Source organism: Mirounga angustirostris, unplaced genomic scaffold (genome assembly GCF_029215605.1).
Source record: "Mirounga angustirostris isolate CCGP_5_RB_7025 unplaced genomic scaffold, mMirAng1.0.hap1 SCAF_14, whole genome shotgun sequence".
Lineage (NCBI taxonomy): Eukaryota > Metazoa > Chordata > Mammalia > Carnivora > Phocidae > Mirounga > Mirounga angustirostris.
Window position 1 is genome coordinate 22,623,108 of NW_026991722.1, and position 12,335 is coordinate 22,635,442.

The window sequence follows — 12,335 nt, forward strand, 5'->3', positions numbered from 1 at the left end:
TGTATAAAATCAGAAGGGCATTTTTTTTTTCATTAATAAGAAATAACTGCAAAAGCAACTATCAATTTTAAATGCCACCCAACACATTCTTGCCCAGGATGCAAAGTATAACCAAGATGCTGGCTTATTAATTCGTAATGAGAATCAAAACTGCTGAGACATCAAACAATTAAGTTCTCTGCCTACTACATGTTCTCCCTACAGGCATGTAGGGAGCAAATGAAGGAGTTTCTCAGGGAGAACGAAATCAAATAGAAAACAGTAACATGATTTGAATGTTTGATAACATCAACCTAAGATAATATGTTAAAAGGACTAAGTCCATTCTCAAGACCACAACATTGACTGGTCTGCCTAACATTTGACACTTGAAATCACATTTTTATTCACTTCCATAGGTTATCTTACAAGTGCCATCTTTTTTTAGATATGGTAAATTCAATAATTCAACTGTTCACAGCCAGGTGCCATTTTTTCTTAAAGCTATCTGTTCCATTCTATTATTTGCTAATTCCTAAACTGAATCCTCAGAATAATTTCATTTTCGCTATCTCCAAATTCCTAAGAAATGGAAGACAAATCTTAATATTTTAAGAGCTCTTAAAGACCAATAAAATTTAAGATATCCTGATTTTAAAAAATGATAAAAGGCAATCTAAAAATAAAAATATTCAGAAACAGGGGTGCCTGGGTGGCTCAGTGGGTTAAGCATCTGCCTTTGGCTCAGTCATGATCACAGGGTCAGGGGATCAAGCCCCAGTTTGGTTCCCCACTCAGCAGGGAGTCTGCTTCTTCTGTCCCTCACCCTGCCCACGCTCACATGCTCTCTCTCAAGTAAATACAATCTTTTTAAAAAAGAAAATATTACAAATATTCAGAAACAATATATATAAAAATATTCATTCTCTCTAGGACTGAAAAAGAGGCAAATTTCTACTATGTCAAGATATCTTTAGAGTTACCAAGATGTCAACACATGTGCACATAAACACACGTGTATTTTTTTCCAGGACTGATGGAAAGCTCCCTCTGGTAATTCTGAGGTACTAGTGTATGGACTGCTGGTCTGGAAACCACCCCTTATACATTTTCCAATGTGTATCCTATTTATGTTTAACAGATTTTTAAAAATCCAAAGCTCTGATAGTGATAATGAAGAACTGTATTAATAATCATACTCCTATAACCTCTGGGTTGCACCAGGTGATAAGGCAGCAACAAACTGAACCAATACCTTATTTTTTCCCCTTCAGTCCTGTTGGACTCTATGCCAACAGGCATAAACACAGCTTTTGCAAACAGCAATAAACCCATGTTGTTACACTGATATCCTGAGTGACGTTGATCTGCACAGATTGTGCCAGGCTTCTTAGCATCTTAATTAACCTGCTTCAGTTCTAAGGAAGCATTCTTCATGAGAAAGCAGAAATTGTAGAGAAATGGACTTCATTTATTAATTCTATTTTGCATCACTATTAAGTGATACAGTGTACATTCCCAAAAGATGTGAGGGCCAAACTCATGTATGGGGCCTTGCCTGCCCACTCCAGCCCACACCGATCTGCCCCTTCCTTTGTATCAAATACTCTCTGTATTTCTCAACTTGGCCTCTACGACTTTCGTTATTCATTCAACCTTGGGAGAAAACAATTTTGCAATGATATCAAGAAGTTTAAAATGATTTATATACTTGAGTAAGTAGCTCTATTTTTAAGTATTTATCATACGGAGATAATCAGTATTTTTATGAGGAAAGGACAATTATTGCTACATTATTTATATAACCTCTGATTATGTAAAAGAATATATAATGTTTATGTAAAAGGATATTTATTGCAACATTATAATACTCCTGAATTTGAAAACAGCTTAAATATTCAACCACTGGTTAGCAGTGAAATAAAATCTCAACAGTTAGATGTTAGAAAACTGTGAAGACATTAAAATGTATGTTTGACTTATAAGCTAGAAAACAGAAATGTTTATAATAAAATTTTAGGCATTAAAGTTTCAATGCAATACAATTTCAATTTTGTTTAAAAAGTAGTTGTGTGTTTTACAAATGACTTGGGGGAATACAACCAAAACCGAACAGTCTAGGTGATAGAAACAGGGTCATTTTTATTTTATCATTTTCTTTTTCTAAGATTTCCCTTAATTAGCATGAAACTCTTACCACTTAAATTAATTTTCATCTCAAAGTAGTAATTAAACATAGTAAAAAATGAAAAATAACTGTCCCTTGAATTAACCCACACTTACCCCAATCCTGCTGCCCAGATGCAACCATTATGCATACTTTAGGTTTTTTCCTTCTCATGGACCAACATATCTCTTTTTGCTCTCCATCCTCATGGACCATTTTCAGTCAACACTATAAAATGTTCAGTATCATAACTAATTTTTATTTACTGAGAATCAAATAAGGTATCATGAATATATTCCCTTTCTTTTTTGATGTTTTCCTTTTGTAACTGCAAGTTCCTTTTTTTAAATCATCTTCTTCTTCCAATGTCTTTTGTATAATAATGTTTTTAGTTCTCTGGCTGATATTCTATCAAGGTATTCCACCAGTCGCCACTCTTAGAGATGTCTCTCCTAGCGTTGCTGTCCTTCTCCAATCTGGGTGGTTGACCTCCAGGTCTGCTCACCACTGTCATCGTTATATGCTTCCCCCCACCCCCCAATCCCATGCCATATTCTGGTTTGGATAACTTTCTAATTTTGTTTGAGGACATACTACCCTCCAAAGTAAGAATTTATAAGAGATAAAGGTTCTAAAATCTTGTGGTTTAAAATGTCTTTTTTATACCTTCACATTTAGCAGTTGGTTTTGGTTTGGGCTTTATAATTTTGAGTTATTAGGTACATAAAAATTTAGGATTATATTTTCCTGTTGGATTAAGCACTTTATTATGAAATAGTAAATTATTAAAATTGACTTTTACTTTGTACTAATACAAACATAGCTTGTATTACATCTCATCCTTATTATTGACTTATTGGCTTTTTTATTTAATGTTTGTCTTTTAAGCACCTTAGAGGTTTTTTGTTTTTGTTTTGTTTTTAATCTAGCCTGATATTTTTCTCTTACGTGGAATATCTATATATATTTAATGAAATTACTGGCATATTTGGATTAAATTTATTATATATCTATTTTTTTTTTATTTGACTCATCGGTCCTCTTTTCTTTTACATTAACAAGTATTTCCATTATAATTTTCTTTCTATCTTCTTATTAAACATTTTTTTAGTGGTTATACTAAAGACTACAACATACCTCCTTAACTTACTGGAGTATTCTAACTTTTACTAATTTCTAATAAGAAGTTGTAATAATGGTACCCAGGCCACACTGTCAGAGTTGCCACTAAACAAAGAAGCCAAGATGCTAACACCCTTTAACTACGTTGACCACATTCCAGGCTTATGCTTTTGTTTTCCTATATTTTAATTCTACACTAAAATCCAGAAAATTAGAAGATTAGAATTTTACATACATAATTACCCTTACCCAGTGCTTTTCACTCTATTATGTTACAAACCTTCCACATGGAATCATTTTCTTTTTGAACTGAAGAACTTTTACTATGTTTTTTTTGATAGGAGTCTGATGGCCATAATTTCATTTTTCATAGCTGGGAAACTCTTTATTATACTTTTATTTTTAAAGGATATTTTAAGTGGATATAGAATTCTATGTTTTTGGTCATTTTCCTTCAGCACTTTAAAAATTACTTTAAATGTATAATTATTCAGTCCTTCTACTGAGAATTTAGCTGTCAATTTTGTTATTGAAATTAACATTTTTCTCTGGCTGTTTTTAAGATTTTATATTTCATTTTGATTATTAGCAATTAGATAATATGTCTATGGGGGGTTGTTTACTCTACTTGGGGTTCACAGAAATGCTAGAATATGTGGCTATTTTTCTTTACTGTGAATTTCTCAAATAGTATTTCTTCAAATGTTAGTTTTTCCCATTATCTTTTTCCTTTACTTTTGGGAATCTAATTTTATTGTCACTGTGCCATTACATCTTACTTTTTGTCTATAATTTCTATCCCTTTGTTCCCTCTACAGACATTTTACTGACCTCTTTTACTATTTAATAATCTCTTAACTGTGCTCAATCTGCTGTTAAATCAATCTATTAGAATCTTAATGTCAGTTATTAATTCTCTCCTAGCATTTCAGTTCTATTTATAAATTAAACTGGGTAACATCAAGATATTTCCATCTATTTTAATTATTTACAGTTACTTTAAAGACTATGTCTGAGAGGGGTAAGATGTCGGAGGAGTAGGAGACCTGGATTTCATTTCATCTCAGGAATTCAGCTGGATAGGGATCAAACCATTCTGAACACCTACGAACTCAACAGGAGATCGAAGAAAAGAATAGTAACAACTCTCTGAACAGAAAAGCGACCACTTTCTGGAAGGTAGGACGTGCGGAGAAGTAAATCCGAGGCGATATTCGGGAGGATAGACGGCGGGGGAGGGGGCCTCCCTCGGCCGCTTCTGGCAAGTGATAGAACCACGGAGCACAAAATCGGAACTTTTAGAAGTCGGCTCCACTGCCCCAGTGGCTAAGCGGGGGGTGGAAACCTCGTGGGACAGTGTGGTCTCAGGACTCTAGGGATCACAGAAAGACGGGGGTGCCTGAGTGCAGCAGAGCTCCCAGGTATCTGAGCGGGGAAGCTGGCTGCAGAGACGGAGCCGAGGCGTGGGCTCTCAGTTCAGGGTTGCCATAAACCATGATCCCCGGCACAGTCGGCCCACTGCTCCTCCAGCAGGGACCCAACAAGCAGCAGATCCAGGGAGACTCCCCTTCCTCCCCCAGGAGGAGTGGCACAGGAGTGCACCGCGGGGATCTGCTGGGTTTGGAGACTCCACCCGGGGTCGGGCGCCAGAGATAGAAACACTCGGTCACAGGCTGGGTGAGCACGGAGTGCGGCCGGAGACCGGGGAGATGTGAGTGACTGACTGCTTTTCTCTGGGGGCTCACTGAGAAGCGGGGCCTGAGTTCTCAGCTACTCCAGAGCGGAGACTGGGAGTCCGCCATTTTCATTCTCGGCCTCCAAGGAAAGCTTGAAGGGAACAAAAGCTCCCGAGAGCAAACCCGAGCAGATTACTTAGCCCGGACCGGCAAGAGCGGGGCAATACCACCTCCAGCAAAGACATTTGGGAACAACGGCAACAGGCCCCTCCCCCAGAAGATTGGCAAGAACAGCCAGCCAAGACCAAGTTTACGGATCAATGAGACGGCAGAACTCCAGAGCTAGGGGAATACTGCACATAGAATCCATGGCTTTTTTACCATGATTCATTAGTCTTTCAAAGTTTTTTTTTTTAACTGTCTTTTATTTTTTTGATTTTTTCCCTTTTTCAACCAACATCTTATCAATCGCTTTTTTAAAAAACATTTTTATTTTTCATTTTTAGAGTCATATTCTATCCCTTCATAGTAGTTACCCTTATTTTTGGCATATATATATGTTGTTCTCTCTTTAAAAATTTTCAGATAGTTTCTTCTAACAGATCAAAATATACCCTAAATCTTTGGTGTATGGCTTTGTTCTAGTCTCCTGCCTGATCACATTCTTTTTTTTTTAAATCCTCTTTCTTTTTTCAAACAGCTTATCAATTCCTTTTAAAAAACATTTTATAATTTTCATCTTTACAGTCATATTCCATCCCTTCATCATATCAACCTTTATTTTTGTACATATATAAGTTTTTCTTTCTTTAAAATTTTGGGAGGCACTTTCTTCTAACAGACCAAAATACACCCAAAACCTACTGTGTGGCACTGATCTATGCACCAGCCTGATCATATTTGATCATATTCTGTTTTGTTTTGTTTTGTTCTGTTTTTGTTTGTTTTTATCTTTTTCTTTTTTCTTCCCTTTTCTTTTCCCCCAGTTTCAGGGCTTTTCTGATTTGTTTAGAGTATATTTTCTGGGGACATTGTTACCCTGTTAGCATTTTGTTCTCTCATTCATCTGTTCTCCTCTGGACAAAATGACAAGATGGAAAAAATCACCTCAACAAAAAGAACAAGAGGTAGTACCGACTGCCAGGGACCTACTCAATATGGACATAAGTACGATGTCGGACCTAGAGTTCAGAATGATGATTTTAAAGATACTAGCTGGGCTTGAAAAAAGCATGGAAGTTATTAGAGAACCCTTTCCGGAGAAATAAAAGAACTAAAATCTAGCCAAGTCGAAATCAAAAAGGCTATTAATGAGGTGCAATCAAAAATGGGGGCATTAACTGCTAGGATAAATGAGGCAGAAGAGCTAATCAATAATATAGAAGACCAAATGATGGAAAATAAAGAAGCTGAGAAAAAGAGATCACGAGGGCAGAATTCAAGAGATAAGTGATACCATAAGACAAAACAACATTAGAATAAATGGGATCCCAGAAGAAGAAGAAAGAGAAAGAGGGGCAGAAGGTATATTGGAGCAAATTATAGCAGAGAACTTCCCTAATTTGGGGAAGGAAACAGCCATCAAAATCCAGGAGGCATAGAGAACCCCTCTCAAAAATCAATAAAAATAGGTCAACACCCCGACATCTAATAGTAAAACTTACAAGTCTCAGAAACAAAGAGAAAATCCTGAAAGCACCTCGGGAGAAGAGATATGTAACCTACAATGGTAGAAACATTAGCTTGGCAACAGACCTATCCACAGAGACCCAGCAGGCCAGAAAGGACTGGCATGATATATTCAGAGCACTAAATGAGAAAAATATGCAGCCAAGAATACTATATCCAGCTAGACTGTCACTGAAAATAGAGGAGAGATAAAAAGCTTCTGGGACAAACAAAAACTAAAGGAATTTGCAAACACGAAACCAGCCCTACAGAAATACTGAAAGGGGTCCTCTAAGCAAACCCCTCTAAGGGGTCCTCTAGAGCCTAAAAGCAACATAGACCAGAAAGGAACACAGACAATATACAGTAACAGTCACCTTACAGGCACTAAATGGCACTAAATTCCTATCTTTCAATAGTTACCCTGAATGTAAATGGGCTAAATGCCCCAATCAAAAGACACAGGCTATCAGATTGGATTAAAAAACAAGACCCATCGATATGCTGTCTGCAAGAGACTCATTTTAGACCCAAAGACACCCCCAGATTGAAAGTGAGGGGGTGGAAAACCATTTACCATGCTAATGGACACCAAAAGAAAGCTGGGGTGGCAATCCTTGTATCAGACAAATTAGATTTTAAACCAAAGACTGTAATAAGAGATAAGGAAGGACACTATATCCTACTTAAAGGGTCTATCCAACAAGAAGATCTAACAATTGTAAATATCTATGCCCCTAACATGGGAGCAGCCACTTATATAAGGCAATTAATAACAAAAACAAAGAAACACATCGACAACAATACAATAATAGTGGGGGACTTTAACACCCCCCTCACTGAAATGGACAGATCATCTAAGCAAAAGATCAACAAGAAAATAAAGACTTTAAATGACACACTGGACCAAATGGACTTCACAGACATATTCAGAACATTCCATCCCAAAGCAATGGAATATACATTCTTCTCTAGTGCCCATGAAACATTCTCCAGAATCGATCACATCCTAGGTCACTAATCAGGTCTCAACCGGTACCAAAAGATTGGGATCATTCCTTGCCTATTTTCAGACCACAATGCTTTGAAACTAGAACTCAGTCACAAGAGGGAAGTCGGAAAGAACTCAAATACATGGAGGCTGAAGAGCATCCTACTAAACAATGAATGGGTCAACCAGGAAATTAAAGAAGAATTAAAAAAATTAATGGAAAAAAATGAAAATGAAAACACAACTGTTCAAAATCTTTGGGATGCAGCAAAAGGCAGTCCTAAGAGGAAAGTATATAGCAATACAAGCCTTTCTCAAGAAACAAGAAAGGTCTCAAGTACACAACCTAACCCTACACCTAAAGGAGCTGGAGAAAGAACAGCAAATAAAGCCTAAACCCAGCAGGAGAAGAGAAATAATAAAGATCAGAGCAGAAATCAATGAAATAGAAACCAAAACAGTAGAACAGATCAACAAAACTAGGAGCTGGTTCTTTGAAAGAATTAATAAGATTGATAAACCCCTGGCCAGACTTATCAAAAAGAAAAGAGAAAGTACCAAATCAACAAAATCATGAATCACAATCAACACAAAAGAAATACAAACAATTATAAGAACATATTATGAGCAACTCTATGCCAGCAAATTAGATAACCTGGAAGAAATAGGTGCATTCTTAGAGATGTATCAACTACCAAAACTGAACCAGGAAGAAATAGAAAACCTGAACAGACCTATAACCACTAAGGAAATTGAAGCAGTCACCAAAAGCTCCCAACAAAAGCCCAGGGCCAGATGGCTTCCCAGGGGAATTCTATCAAACATTTAAAGAAGAATTAATACCTATTCTTCTGAAACTGTTCCAAAAAATAGAAATGGAAGGAAAACTTCCAAACTCGTTTTATGAGGCCACCATTACCTTGATCCCCAAACCAGACAAAGACCCCATCAAAAAGGAGAATTACAGACCAATATCCTTGATGAATATGGATGCAAAAATTCTCACGAAAATACTAGCCAATAGGATCCAACAGTACATTAAAAGGATTATTCACCACGACCAAGTGGGATTTATCCCTGGGCTACAGGGTTGGTTCAACATCCACAAATCAATCAAAGTGATACAATACATTAACAAAAGAAAGAACAAGAATCATATGATCCTCTCAATAGATGCAGTAAAAGCATTTGACAAAGTACAGCATCCTTTCTTGATCAAAACTCTTCAGAGTATAGGCATAGAGGGTACATACCTCAATATCATAAAAGCCATCTATGAAAAACCCACAGCGAATATCATTCTCAATGCGGAAAAACTGAGAGCTTTCCCCCTAAGGTCAGGAACACGGCAGGGATGACCACTATCACCACTGCTATTCAACATAGTATTAGAAGTCCTAGTCACAGCAATCAGACAACAAAAAGAAATAAAAGGCATCCAAATTGGCAAAGAAGTCAAACTCCCACTCTTTGCAGATGATATGACACTTTATGTGGAAAACCCAAAAGACTCCACCCCAAAACTGCTAGAACTCATACAGAAATTCAGTAAAGTGGCAGGATATAAAAATCAATGCACAGAAATCAGTGGCATTCCTATATACCAACAACAATAAGGAGTCGATCCCATTTACAGTTGCACCCAAAACCGTAAGATACCTAGAAATAAATCTAACCAAAGCGGCAAAGGATCTGTACTCAGAAAACTATAAAATACTCATGAAATTGAGGAAGACACAAAGAAATGGAAAAACGTTCCATGCTCATGGATTGGAAGAACAAATACTGTGAAGATGTCAATGCTACCTAGAGCAGTCTACACATTTAATGCAATCCCCACCAAAATACCATCCACTTTTTCAAAGAAATGGAACAAATAATTCTAAAATTTGTATGGAACCAGAAAAGACCCCGCATAGCCAGAGGAATGTTGAAAAAGAAAAGCAAAGCTGGCAGCATCACAATTCTGGACTTCCAGCTCTATTACAAAGCTGTCATCATCAAGACAGTATCATACGGGCACATAGGTCATTGGAACAGAATAGAGAGCCCAGAAATGGACCCTCAAATCTATGGTCAACTAATTTTTGACAAAGCAAGAAAGAATGTCCAATGGAAAAAAGACGGTCTCTTCAACAAATGGTGTTGGGAAAATTGGACAGCCACATGCAGAAGAATGAAACTGGACCATTTCCTTACACCACACTCAAAAATAGACTCAAAATGGTTGAAAGACCTCAATGTGAGACAGGAGTCCATCAACATCCTAAAGGAGAACACAGGCAGCAACCTCTTCCACCTCAGCTGCAGCAACTTCTTCCTAGAAACATCGCCAAAGGCAAGGGAAGCAAGGGCAAAAATGAACTATTGGGACCTCATCAAGATAAAAAGCTTTTGCACAGCAAAAGAAACAGTCAACAAAACCAAAAGACAACCGACAGAATGGGAGAAGATATGTGCAAATGACATATCAGATAAAGGGCTAGTATCCAAAATCTATAAAGAACTTCTTAAACTCAACACCCAAAGTACAAATGATCCAATCAAGAAATGGACAGAAGACCTGAACAGACATTTTTCCAAAGACAACATCCAAATGGCCAACAGACACATGAAAAAGTGCTCAACGTCACGCGGCAACAGGGAAATCCAAATCAAAACCTTAATGAGATATCACCTCACACCAGTCAGAATGGCTAAAATGAACAAGTCAGGAAACAACAAATGTTGGTGGGGATGCGGAGAAAGGGGAACCCTCCTACACTGTTGGTGGGAATGCAAGCTGGTGCAGCCACTCTGGAAAACAGTATGGAGGTTCCTCAAAAAGGTGAAAATAGAGCTACCATACGATCCAGTAATTGCACTACTGGGTATTTACCCCAAAGATACAAATGTAGGGATCTGAAGGGGTATGTGCACCCCGATGTTTATAGCAGCAATGTCCACAATAGCCAAACTATGGAAAGAGCCAAGATGTCCATCAACAGATGAATGGATAAAGAAGTGGTATATATACACGATGGAATGTTATGCAGCCATCAAAAGGAACGAGATCTTGCCATTTGCAATGATGTGGATGGAACTGGAGGGTGTTATGCTGAGCGAAATAAGTCAGAGAATGACATGTACCATATGACCTCACTGATATGAGGAATTCTTAATCTCAGGAAACAAACTGAAGGTTGCTGGAGTGCGGGGGGGGAGTGGGAGGGATGGAGTGGTTGGGTGATAGACATTGGAGAGGGTATGTGCTATGGTGAGCGCTGTGAATTGTGCAAGACTGTTGAATCACACATCTGTACCTCTGAAACAAGTAATACAACATATGTTAAAAAAAAAAAAAAAGAAGATAGCAGGAGGGGAAGAATGAAGGGGGGTAAATCGGAGGGGGAGACGAACCATGAGAGACGATGGACTCTGAAAAACAAACTGAGGGTTCTAGAGGGGAGGGGGGTGGGGGGATGGGTTAGCCTGGTGATGGGTATTAAAGAGGGCACGTACTGAATGGAGCACTGGGTGTTACATGCAAACAATGAATCATGGAACACTACATCAAAAACTAATGAAGTAATGTATGGTGATTAACATAACAATACAAAACTAAAACAAAAATAAAGACCATGTCCGATAATTCTAATAGCTAGGTCACTTGTAGGTCTGTTTCTATTGTCTGTGTCTTCTCTTATAGTTGTTTTTGCTATGCCCAGTAATAATTGAATGCTGTTTATCTACGAACATTTATAGAGGCTCCAGATAAGTGACTCACTCTAGCTTCTAACAGTAGGAGGAGTACTGATTATTTTAGTCTGATCTGGTATTGAGCTAATTTGAGGCTAATCTGTATGTTCTAAGGTCAGTCTATTTCTGGATTGTCCCTATTCCAAACACGTATCCAATAATATGAATAGTTTCCTAGGGTTCCTCATTTATGATGGGTTCTGAACTCCAATTTTTATCATTAAAGCACCATGAGAATGCTAAAAACCACATACTATTTTGACCCTTTCGCTCTCTGCCTGTTTAGGCTCACGCTATGCTCAGACAAGTGAATTCCATCTCCCACAGAGCAATGGGTATGTAGTCAAGTGGAATCTTAGAAGCTGTAAGAGATTTATCTAAGATAACTGGATTAGAAGGAGGTAGATATTCTAAATGGTGGGGAGCAATCTGAGCTAAAGATAGAGAGACAAAAATGCAAATGGAGGTTTCTGGGGATTGTAATTAAGCAGTGTAATTAGGATAAAGTGTGTGTCCTGAGGAATACTGGTAACAAAATTTTAGGAAGATGAATTGGCACCAGTCTGTACAGGTTTTGGACTCCAGAGTGGCATATTTGGACTCTATTTTGTAAGTGCTGGAAAACCGTGAGAGTTTTATAATAGGTAGATGAGATTGTGGAAGCAGGATCTTGGAAAGGTTATTTTAATAAACCTGAAAAAGATGATATGTATTGAGCAGATGATTTTTTTAAAGGCAGGGAGAAAAATTATATTTTGGATAGGCAAATAAAAGCCAAATGGATAGTCTGGGAAATGTTACATCAACCAGATTTACGTAACATTTGGATCAATTAAGGAAGTCACAGAATGCAAACAAAAACAATTTATGCCTTAAGTTGAAGATAGTCATTATTTCCTGGGGCTTCCATAGAACAGTATTTACTGGAGAGTCTTAGGCTAAGATAAGGATCTTCACAAGTCTAGCTATGCTTCCCTCATATTCTCTGCTAGTG